Source organism: Bos indicus x Bos taurus, chromosome 29 (assembly GCF_003369695.1).
Source record: "Bos indicus x Bos taurus breed Angus x Brahman F1 hybrid chromosome 29, Bos_hybrid_MaternalHap_v2.0, whole genome shotgun sequence".
NCBI lineage: Eukaryota > Metazoa > Chordata > Mammalia > Artiodactyla > Bovidae > Bos > Bos indicus x Bos taurus.
In genome coordinates this window covers 13247102-13259576 of record NC_040104.1, presented here as the reverse complement: position 1 = coordinate 13259576, position 12475 = coordinate 13247102, and positions in this window count along the sequence as shown.

The window sequence follows — 12475 nt, the reverse complement described above, 5'->3', positions numbered from 1 at the left end:
AGATTTATGCAGGCACTAGAGTGGAAGTTCCTTTCCCATTGCCCCTCAACTCTGGTTCTGATTTTATTAGCAGACCTGCCTTATTGTAGTAACCGGAAAGCAATACTGCAGGCTCTTTCTTTGGGTTCCAGGCACAGTGGGGGAGCCCCAGCTGTAGTGACCCCAGGAGGCAGTCGTGCAGCTGGTGACTCACTTTCTCCCAACTCAGAATCCCCAGAGCTCCCAATCCTCATTCAGACAACACAGACCCATGGGTGACTGGATAACACGAACCTGCATTCACAGTGAGAAGCATTCTCTTCTCAGCCTTCTGGCAACTTAGATAAGTGTTTTATGTTTCCTCAGGGAATGCCTGGCTGAGGGAGGCTAAGGTCTGAGACTAGCCTGGATGCAGGGGATGTGTATCCTCTTTGATGCTCCAAATAGACCTTGGAGAGTCAAAGGCCTTGAGAGAATTACAATCACCCTTATGTTTTTTAGAGACTTTGCTTTATGAATCTGGTTGGAGAAAAAGGACAGAAATTCAGGACAAGGCTGGATATCTCTGGGTCCCAGCTGATTGTGAGTTGAGTTCCAGCCTCCAGGCTTCACGGTCAGGTGCTTATGTAATCACAAGCCACCTTTGAGAAAGCAAAAGAGGAAAGAGTTTTTGGGCAGAGAGCAGTGTGGTCAAAGGGTAGTGGGAATCACATGGGGCAAGATGAAACAAGAGTCATTACTTGTTTCTTTGCTCTCTCAGTTCCTTGGCATTTCTACTCCTGAGAACAAGTACATGGAGATAGCTAGAGGGATTGGTGGTCCCCCTGGCACCTGATGCTCTTGGTGATAACCAGTTTGTGGACATGTCCCTGAGTCCAGAGCATATTCAGCCTCATGATAGCCCCAGGTTCTCCCTTCTTGGGAAGGCTGACATGGCTCATTGCTGCTAACTCACAAGTGAAGCATGGGATGAGGTCATGGTGGTTGACCTGTAGGCCAAGTTCCAAGCATGGAAGGAAGATTGGCAGTGGAACGGTAGCCATTCATTAAACTTGGTTACGTTGATCCTTAGCAGGGGCTACTTTCCACATTTAGAATGTTTTTCTCACAGCTTTTTGCATGGCCCAGTCCTTCTCAACATTTAGCATCATCTCAAATGAGTCTCTCTCTCAGGCTTGCTTTCTCTGGCCACTGCACTCTCACAAGCACAGAACCTCATCCAAAAAGTGCCTAGACACTTCCCTCCATCAAAACAATAGTTACCAATGTGGAAAGGTGTGATAGGGATAAATAGAGAGTTTGAGATTAATATATGTATACTATTTTATTTGATAGATAATCAACAAAGACCTACTGTACAGCACAGGAATTCTGCTCAATAGTCTATAATATCCTGTATGGGAAAAGAATCTAGGAAAGAATGGATACATGTCTATGTATAAGGGAATTAATTTCTCATACAGTTAATATTAACACAATGCTGTAAATCAACTATATTCCTATGTAAATTAAAAGCTGATTTTTAAAAAAATGCTTACGTGTAGATATCCATTGAGTTCTTTAGACTCTCAGGATTTCAGATACGATGCTGGATATACCAGAACAGGAGCAGAAATACAGACATTATCTGAGGTTACATTTTCCTGAGCTTTGGTGTCTTTTGCTTCTAGTGGCACCTTTGCTTTGTCTTTGGAGGCTCTAATACAAGGGCTTGGAGACACCAGCTGGGTGTTAGTTGAAGGATGAGAGGGAGACACAGTGGGAGAGTGAAAGCCCAGCTCCCAGCTTTGGGTTGGGGCACGTTTGAGGCACAACTTATGTCCCAAGTTCCCTGTCAAAACAAGCTATAGCTTCCCTCTCCATGACTTGCATGAAAACAGACCCAGACTGAATTCATCATTTTTCATGTCCTGCTTCCCGTAAGACCTCACTGGTTTCTCTGGGAGAATTAAAAAAAAATTTGTCCAATTATAATTAAAATAAATAAATTTATATTTAAAATAATTTTGGCTGCACTAGGTCTTCATTGCTGCTCAGGACTTCTTTATTTGCAGGGAGCTGGGGCTACTCTGTAATGGCAGTGCACTGGCTTTTCAATCCTGTGCTTCTCTTGATGTAGATCACAGGCTGTAGGGCAGTCAGACTCAGTAGTTGTGGCCCACTGGCTTAGTTGCCCTGGGGCATTTGCAATCTTCCCTAACCAGGTCTCAAACGCATATCTTAAGTACTGGATCAAAAGGGAAAACACTCGGGAAGGAATTTGAAATAAATCACTTTTACATGAAACTTGGCACTATGGCCTACTTATGAGGAGACTGATAGAGGATTGTCCCTGCTTCAAGCAACCTCCTGAGATCAAGACTGATTGAGGTTCCCCTCCCAAGGGTTCCTAAAAGAACTTGAAACTGTCCTGCCATGTGGCTTTGTTCTTGCTTGAGTTTCTGAATCCCACACTATAGCACAGCTTCCAGAGGGCAGGGCTGTCACTTGACTCACTTGTAAGTATATGTCAGTAGATATTGTTTCATTCAGACCCTAATGTCAAGACAAGGTTAACACAAAGATCAGTTATTATGAGTGTTAGGTTACAGGTTCAACGACTGTAATCAAACCCTAAATAACATTATCTTAAATACAACACAATTTCAATTCTCTTTTATATAACGTTAGTGCAGGTCTCTCCACAAAGATGAGGGCCCACTTCTTTCTTGTCACATCTTCTGCCTGTGCTACTTACCTCTGGTCTAACATGTCTGCTCCAGCTCCTGTCATTATATCTGCATTCCAGCTAGTGGGACAGAAAATAATACTTCCATTTGGAAATGAGATATCACCTCTACTCAAATTCCACTTGCCGAAGTATCTTCCATGGTCATGGCAAACCTGGGGGTGGTGGGTCCATAGAAGGGCAGGGTAATGTGATCCTACTGAAGAACATTCATGATGACTAACAAGGGCCACCATTCTTCATTCATGTCCTTTTAATTCATTCTTCTTTGGTTCCCCTCATACAGCTCTCAGTCTGTTTTGGCCTGCAGATATGGATATGGGTGAAGTTATAAGAGAGGACATGGACCAGGCTGTACAAATATGGAGAAAGCAAGCAAGGAAAGAAGATAAGAAAGTTAAAAATGCAAAATATAAAGGAAAGCATGCTTATAATCATAATTTTGAATTTATACAATTTAGGTATAATGGTTGATGAATCAATTTATAAAATAAAAAATTAGAGAAATGTAAAATATAAATATATTCACTAAACCCAACAAAATAATAAGGCTATATCACATTAAACACATAGTAGTATCAAGATTAAGTTTGGATGCACATTGCAAAAAACTAAAACAACCATAACTTTAGCATAATAAACTTGATTTTTCTCTCCCACTGAAACAAAGCTGGAGGTGGGCCAGCCAGAGCTTGGGTGGTATCCATCTCCAAGGTTACATGATTGTCCAATACAACTGCAGGAGGTCCAGCCATCACAACTAAAATCCAGACAACAGTTAGGAAGTAGGTGGGGAAAGGAAGAGTCCCATCTGTCAGCTAAATCAGCTCCTTGAAAGCAGTCTTCCAAGAAATCCCTCTTACAGATCTGCTTGCATCTCAGTCACCAGTCATGCCTAAGAGCACGGGTGGGCAGGAAATGCAGTCCTGTAGCTACTGGACTCATGGCTATATAACAAACTATTTTCAGTTTTGAAAGAGAAGCAGATAATAGATCATTTTGTAGGTAGCCTGCAGCGCCTGCCTTAAAGAACAAACCTATTCTGAATGGATTAGGCTGAACGGCTGGGCACAGTGTGGGAGCTCGGTGGAAGGAACAGCAATGAGAAACAGCTAGATGGATCTGAACTCTGCTCCAGAAAAAAGAGGCAGACTGGTCAGTAGAGATCTTCTAAGGACTGAAGTGAGGATTATACATACCACATGACCCAATTTGGTTTGAAAACTGCTTTTCCAATGCAGGTCCCAAATCTCTCAATTCTTCAGCTTCTAAATACCTTGTCTTTGTTACCTCACATTCTGACCTACCTGTCTCACCTTGCTTATTTCTGTTCACATCACTTCTCCATCTAGTCCACCAACATTGCAAGATCCAGTACTGAGGAGTTAGCAATACTTTCTAGAAGTGGGTAGAAACACAATGACAATTTCTACTTTAGTATTTGTCTTTATCAAGGTCTTCTGAAGGACTGAGATGGCTAGAATTATGGAGATCTCATGTTTAAGGCCTTTTAAAAAACATTTCTTGTTACATTGGTCTGTTGGTGGTGATGCAGTCTTATAGTTGTTGTATGTCTGAGATACTATTTTATCTTGTTTTTGATATGTATTTTTCTTGGGTATAGAATTCTGAGTCAATTATATTTCTCTCAGCATTTTAAGATGTGGTGTCAGTGTCCTCTGGCTAACATTGTTTCATATGCCTAATCTGCTGTCTTTCCCATTTTTTTGTTCTACTGTGTCTGTTTTTCCTTCTGGTTACATTTCTTTGGTTGATTGTTTTAAATAATGAATTATCATGCACCTTTGAATAGTTGTCCTATTTCTTGTCCTTGAATTAATTGAACTTCTGTGTTAATGGATTTAAAGCTTTCATCATATCTGGAAAATTTTCAGCCAGTAATTATGAAGTTCTTTTCTCTATTCTCCTTCTTTCACTTTCTGTAGGGTTCCATTTACATATATTTTAGTATCCTTAAAGTTGTTTCAAATCTCTGTGATGCATAATTATTTTTTTCCCACAGTCTTTCCATTCCTATTTTTCATGTCTCTATTTAACATACTCAGTATTCTTCAGCTTCATGAATATAAGGATTATTGATGTAGTAAACATTTTAATGTCCTTCCCTGCTAATTATGTAATGTATATTTTAACTGTGTTTTTACTAAATGATTTCCCCCCATTATGGATATTTTCTTGCTTCTTTATACATCGGAAATATTTTTCTTTTTAAATTTATGTATTTATCTTAATTAGAGGATAATTACTTTACAATATTGTGATTGACCTAGGACAAATATATTCACAATTCATATGGAAATTTTAAATCAGATATTGGATATGGTAAATTTTCCCTTTGGATGCTGGATATTTTTAAATTTTTATAGATTATTCCTGGTACTGTTTGCAAACACTGTTAATATCTTGGAAACGATTTTATTTTTTGAAAGCTTGCTGTTCAGGTTTTTTTTAGCTGATATGAGACCAGTCTTTAGACCAGGTTACTATTCCCCACTAGTTATGCAATATTGTCTTCAGGGCTATACTAATGTCATGGAAATTATGAGTAATTTCCATGCTGGTGAGTGGGGACACCATTAAACTTGGCTCAATTTGAGACTCAAGGATTGTTCCCTATAATTCTGACCAGTACTATAACTCTCTCCTGAGAACTGAAGGGGTATCACCTGTACACTCCCACAGTTCTCTGTGTGTAGCTCTCTCCTGTGAACCCTAACTATCTAGAGTCTCAAATATCTCTTCTTGAGGAGACCATTTGTCTCTGCCTAGATAGCCCTTCCATGTATGTGTTGGAAATTATTTCTAGAGTTGGGGCAATTGAAGAACTCTCCTTGCTTGCTCCCCACCTCAAGAATCCCTACTCTGCTGCCTGACATTTGATGTAAAAAACTGTTCTTTCATTTATCTCTTCTATTTTCAAGTTGTTTGAGACTGGAGGATAAATGTGGCCTTTGCTCCTCTATGTCTACCAAAATGGACATCCCCCTGCAATCAGAACTCTCTGAATGCCTTGTGGATTCTAGGCACTGTGCATGGGTGCAGACTTGACTAAGGATATGTGTTAATGCCTTGGGGAGCCCTGGTTTGCCGGAGAAACATGACAATTACAACTAGCATTTGCTATGGTGTATGTTCAGTTCAGTTCAGTCACTCAGTCATGTCCGACTCTTTGCAACCCCATGGACTGCAGCACACCAGGCTTCCCTGTCCTTCACCAGCTCCTGGATCTTGCTCAAATGCATGTCCATCGAGTCGGTGATGCCATCAAACCTTCTCATCCTCTATTGTCCTATTCTCCTCCTGTCTTCAACCTTTCCCAGTAATAGGGTCTTTTATAATGAATAAGTTCTTCACATCAGTTGGCCAGAGTATTGGAGGTTCAGCTTCAGCATTGGTCCTTCCAATGAATATTCAAGATTGATTTCCTTTAGCATGGACTTGTTGGATCTCCTTGTAGTCCAAGTGACTCTCAAGAGTCTTGTCCAACACCACAGTTAGTTGAAAACCATCAATTCTTCATCACTCACCATTCTTTATGGTCCAACTCTCATCCATACATGACAACTAGAAAAATCATAGCTTTGATTATACTGAACTATTTCTGTGAAGTTATATGTCTGTTTTTTAAAATGCTGCTAGGTTTGCCATAGCTTTTCTTCAAACAAGCAAGCATCTTTTAATTTCATGGATACAATCATCATCTGCAGTGATTTTGGAGGCCCCCAAATTAAAGTCTATCACTGTTTCCATTGTTTCCCCGTCTATTTGCCATGAAGTGATGGGAAAAAATGCCATGATCTTCATTTTCTGAATGTGGAATTTAACCAGATGTTTCACTCTCCTCTTTCACTTTCACCAAGAGTCTCTTTAGTTTCTCTTCACGTTCTGCCACGTGTTTTCTGCATATCTGAGGTTACTGAGATTTCTCTGAGCAACCGTGATTCCAGCTTGTGCTTCATCCAGTTGGGCATTTCGCATGATTTGCTCAGAATATAATTTAAATAATCAGGATTACAATATACAGCCTTTACGTACTCCTTTCCTGATTTGTAACCAGTCTGCTGTTCCAAGTTCAGTTCTAACTGTTGCTTCTTGACCCACATACAGATTTCTCAGAAGGCAGGTAAGATGGTCTGGTATTCACATTCTGTAAGTTTTCCACAGTTTGTTGTGATCCACAGAGTCAAAGGCTTTCTCATGGTCAATAAAGCAGAAGTAGGTATATTTCTGGAATTCTCTTGCTTTTTCTATGATCTGGTGGATGATGGCAATTTGACTTCTGCTTCCTCTGCCTTTTCTAAATCCAGCTTGCACATATGGAATTTCACAGTTCATGTACTGTTGAAGACTTGCTTGGAGAAATTACTTTGGTAGCATGTGAGATGAGTGCAACTGTGTGGTAGTTGACATTCTTTAAAATCGCCTTTCTTTGTGATTGCAATGAAAACGACCTTTCCAGTTTTGTGGCCACTGCTGAGTTTTCCAAATTTGCTAGCATATTGAGTGTAGCACTTTAACAGCATCATCTTTTAGGATTTGAAATAGCTCAACTGCAATTCCATCACCCCCACTAGTTTTGCTCGTAGTTATGCTTCTTATGGCCCTCTTGTCTTCACATTTCAGGATGTCTAGTTCTAAATGAGTGATCACACCATCGTGGTTATCTGGGTCAAAAATCTTTTTTGTATATTCTTCTATATATTCTTTCAACCTCTTAATATATTCTGCTTCTTTTAGGTCCATGCCATTTCTGTCTTTTATTTGGCCCATCTTTGCATGAAATGATCCTTCCCTCACTCTAATTTTCTTGAGCAGATCTCTGGTCTTTTCCATTCTATTGTTTTCCTCTATTTCTTTCCACTGATCATGTAGGAATTTAGATTTTAAATTCACGTAGGAAAGAGATTTAAAAAATCTCTTCTTGCTATTCTTTGGAACTCTGCATTCAGATTGGTATGTCTTTCTTTTATGATCTGCCTTTTGCTTCTCTTCTTTTCTAAGTTATTTCTAAGGCATCCTCAGACAACCATTTTGCCTTTTGCCTTTCATTTTCTTGGGGATGGTCTTGATGAGTTGTGTACAGATCAAAAAATGAAGATCACTGCATCCAGTTCCATTATTTCATGGCAAATACATGGAGAAACAATGAAAGCAGTGACAGACTTTATTTCCCTGGGCTCCAAAATCACTGCAGATAGTGACTGCAGCTGTGAAAAAAAAAAAAAAAAAAAAAAAGACCCTTGCTCCTTGGAAGAAAAGCTATGGAAAACCTTGACAGCATACTAAAAGCAGAGACATTACTTTACCAGCAAAGGTCTATATAGTCAAAGCTATGGCTTTTCCAGAAGTCATGAGTGGATGTGAGAGTTGGCCCATAAAGAAAGCTGAGCATCAAAGAATTGATGCTTTTGAACTGTGGTGTTGGACAAGACTCTTGAGAGTCCCTTGGACTGCAAGGAGATCCAACCAGTCCATCCTAAAGGAAATCAGTCCTGAATATTCATTGGAAGGACCAATGCTGAAGCTGAACCTCCATTACTTTGGCCAATTGATGGGTAGAACTGACTCATTATAAAAGACCTTGATGCTGGGAAAGATTAAAGGCAGGAGGCAAAGGGGAAGACAGAAGACAAAATTCTGGGTGGCATCACCAACATGATGAACATGAGTTTGAGCAAGCTCTGGGAGTTAGTGATGGACAGCAAAGCCTGGCATGCTGCAGCCCATGATATAGTAAAGAGTTGGACATGACTGAGAGACTGAACTGAACTGATGTACAGAGGACAATCAGGGAGCAGGCAGAAGTCTTTAAGGAAGGAGGAAAGAACAATTCCTAGATAGCTGACAATGATGCATTGGCAAGTGGTTTCAGGTTGGAGAAACCGTTGGGAAACAATTGTATGCCAGGTGGAGAGAATGGTAAGAGAAAGGCAGGGCGGCAGTGCTGGGATTTCCCAGAGGACAAGATCCCTGTTCTACTAAACTTTATCAATGCTCAATATTGTTAGGTGTTTGGAAACATGAGTTTTGTTTTGGAAGTGGTAGAGCAATATTCAGTGGAAGGACTGATGCTGAAGATGAAGCTCCAACACTTAGGCCATCTGATGTGAAGACCCAGCTCATTGGAAGAGACCCTGATGCTGGGAAAGACTGTGGGCAGAAGGAGAGGTAACAAAAGGATGAGATTCTGAGATGGCATCACAGACTCAAAGGACATGAGTTTGAGGAAACTCCATGAAATAGTGAAAGACAGGGAAGCCAGCTTTGTTGCCGAACATGTGATCACGAAGTGTCAGACATGACTTAGCAACTGAACAATACCAATGAGGACACAGGGTCCAATGAAGGCTCTTGTCCTGGTGGGAGTGCTGAAAGATTTAGGTGGAAGGGGAGGCTTCCCATCCTCTGGTGCAGGTCCTTGAATCCAAGGAAGGAGCACAAGATTTTGAATGTGTTACCAAACATTATTTTCTAAAAAAACACACAAAAAAACTGTTTTCTGCAGGAGAGAGAGCTTTGACTGAGTTTGTTCTCTAAGTTTTGCTGAGGAATGTGAAAGGGATCGGGGGCGGGCTGAGTCTGCAAAAACTAGGTGACCTGCTGCTGGAGGGCAAGGCTTGTGGTAGACATTCTGCACTAGGTGGAAAACGAATCCAGAAAAAGTGTCCTTTCTGGCGTACTCATGCCAATGTATCACATTATTTCAGCAGATCACTTCAATGTTGTTTTGGGGAAAGCAAGAAATGTAGGATGGGTGGTTTGCTTTTGTCAATTCCTGTGGGTAGTTAGGTGACTAAATGTCTGATTACTTCATTGAATGCTTGGAATCATGCTTGGGAAAGAAAACTAGATCAGGTTCACACATATTTCATTCTTAAACAGCAAGCATAGGAAGGTTTCTAAGGCAACTGTAGATAATTTAAACATGAGGGGCCAAATGGGGAAAGATTCATTTAACAGGCTGAGATTGGACTGAACAGGTTGCCATAGTTGTTGCTATGACAAGAAGCCATAGCAGCTACTTCTTGCTACACTGGAGAAGTGGGAATCCGAAAAGAGACTAAAAGCCTTACAACTCTCCTTGCAGTATGATTTCAAGCTAGAAGTAGTTGATAAGGAAAGGCTGACTGGTAAGGCTGGGAAGGGAGTAATCTGAGCCAGTAATCAGTAGCTGTTTTGGGAGCCTGGAAAACAGACGCATCATCTCAGTCAGAGTTCTGTGTCATGGTTCAGAGATAGATGTCATTTGGCTTGAATCAATATTTAGCCTTGGGGATGGCATCCATAACCTCTAAACAGAAGATTTCCTTCTCCCCAAGTGGCAGAATAATTCATATTTGTTCCAGACTCAGGAACCCAGAAAGCCCTCTCAGGGCCACTTGTTCTTAGCAGACACACATGCAATCTATAAGGTGGAACTATCATCATGGTGCCCATTTTCCAGATGAGGAAACTGAGGTTCAGGGACTTGATCAAGGTCACAGAGCTAAGCATGTGAAAAGCCAAGCAGAAACCCAGGGTAACAGTCCTCAATTTGTGTGTTTTTGCTCCACACCTATTGGGAGTTATGGATGGAGATCTGGCACCAATGGTTAGGCAGAAGCAAACAGTTTTCAGGCTTAGATTGAAGTAAGTAAGGAAAACCACTAGACCATTAAGCTATGACCTAAATCAAATCCCTTATGAATTTGTAGTGGAGATGAAAAATAGATTCAAGGGATTAGGGCTGGTAGCCTGAAGAACTATGGATGGAGGTTTGCAACATTGTACAGGAGGTGGTCACCAAAACCATCCCCAAGAAAAACAAATGTGAGAAGGAAAAGGGGTTGCCTGAGGAGGCCTTAAAAACAGCTGAGAAAATAGAGAAGTGAAAGACAAAGGAGACAGGGAAAGATTTACACAATGGAATGCAGAATTCCAGAGAATAGCAAGGAGAGATAAGAAAGTGCTTGTAAGTCAACAGTGAAAAATTAGAGGAAAATAGCAGAATTGTAAAGAGCATAGATCTCTTCAAGAAAATTGGAGCTACCAGAGGAACACTTCATGCAAGGATGGGCACAATAAAGGACAGAAAATTCAAAGACCTAACAGAAGCAGATGAGATTAAGAAGAGGTAGGAAGAATGCACAGAAGAACTGTAAAAAAAGTCATAATGACCGGGATAGGAATGATGCTGGGGCCACTCATGTAAAGCCAGATATACTGGAGTATGAAGTCAAGTGGGCCTTAGGAAGCATCACTACAAACAGTGTTAGGAGAGGTGATGGAATTCCAGCTGAGTTATTTAAAAATCCTAAAGAATTAGGCTGTGAAAGTGCTTCATTCAATATGTCAGCAAATTCGGAAAACAGCAGTGTCCACAGTGCTGGAAAAGGTCAGTTTTTATTCCAATCCACAAGAAAGGCAATTCCAAAGAAAGTTCAACCTATCATGCAATGCGCTCATCTCACTTGCTAGCAAGGTAATATTCAAAATCCTCAAGCTAAGCTTCAACACCACATGAACTGAAAACTTCCAGATGTACATACTGGTTTGAGGAACCAGAGATCAAATTGCCAACATCCATTGGATCATAGAGAGCAAGGAAATCCCAGAAAACCTTTCTGTCTGCTTCACTGACTATGCTAAAGCCTTTCCTTGTGTGGACCACAACAAACTGTGGAAAATTCTTAAGGAATGGGAGTACCAGATCACCTTACCTGTCTCCTGAAAAGTCTGCATGTAGATCAAAAAGTGGCAGTTAGAATCAGACACGGAACAACTGAAAGGTTTAAAACTGTGAAAGAAATGTGACAAGGTATACATTCTCACTCTAGTTATTTAACTTCTGTATAGGATACATCATTCGATATGCTGACTGCATAATTCCCAAACTGGAATACAGATTGCTGGGAGAAATATCAACATCCACAGAAATGAAGATGACACTGCCCTAATAGCAGAAAGCAAAAAAGAACTAAAGAGCCTCTTGATGAGGAGAGGAGATGCAAAAACTGGCTTAAAACTCAACATTTAAAAAACTATTTACAAAAATTTACTCAACATTCATGGCCTCATGTCACTCCACTTCATGGCATATAGATGAGGGAAAAGTGGATACAGTGGCAGATTTTATTTTCTTGGGCTCCAAAAGCACTACATACCTTCACTGCAGCCACAAAATTAAAAGACACTTGCTCCTTGGAAGGAAGAAAGGCTATGAAAAACCTGCACAGTGTATTAAAAAGCAGAGATTCACTTTGCTACAGAGGTCTGCAGTGACACAGCTATGATTTTGCCAGTAATCATGTACAGATGTGTGCTCTGGACCATAAGAAAGGGTGAATGGGAAAAAATTGGGCTTTTGAACTGTGGTGCTTGGGAAGATTCTTGAGAGTCCCTTATACAACAAGGAGATCAAACCAGTCAATCGGAAGGGAAATCAACCACTGATCTCTGCTGTCTCAGCTGAGGCATCTACTGAGGGCCTCCTGGTAGAAAGAACGGATGCTTCCACTGCAAAAGTGCCTAACCATGGCAGCTCCAAGCAAATAGTTTGTAGCTCCACCCCTGGAAGAATCTCAGAAAGGCTGAAGGCTCTGTGTACCCTGGGTTCACCGATACATGTGTTGCATTCTCCCCATCAGCATTGGAGGCCAAGGAAGTGGCATTCTGTGCCCTGGAGGTGGGGTATGGCTCAGGGATCCACTGTGGCCACCACTTACGAAGTAGGACTGGAAAGGACAGAGCAGGCATATGTGGCAGAGA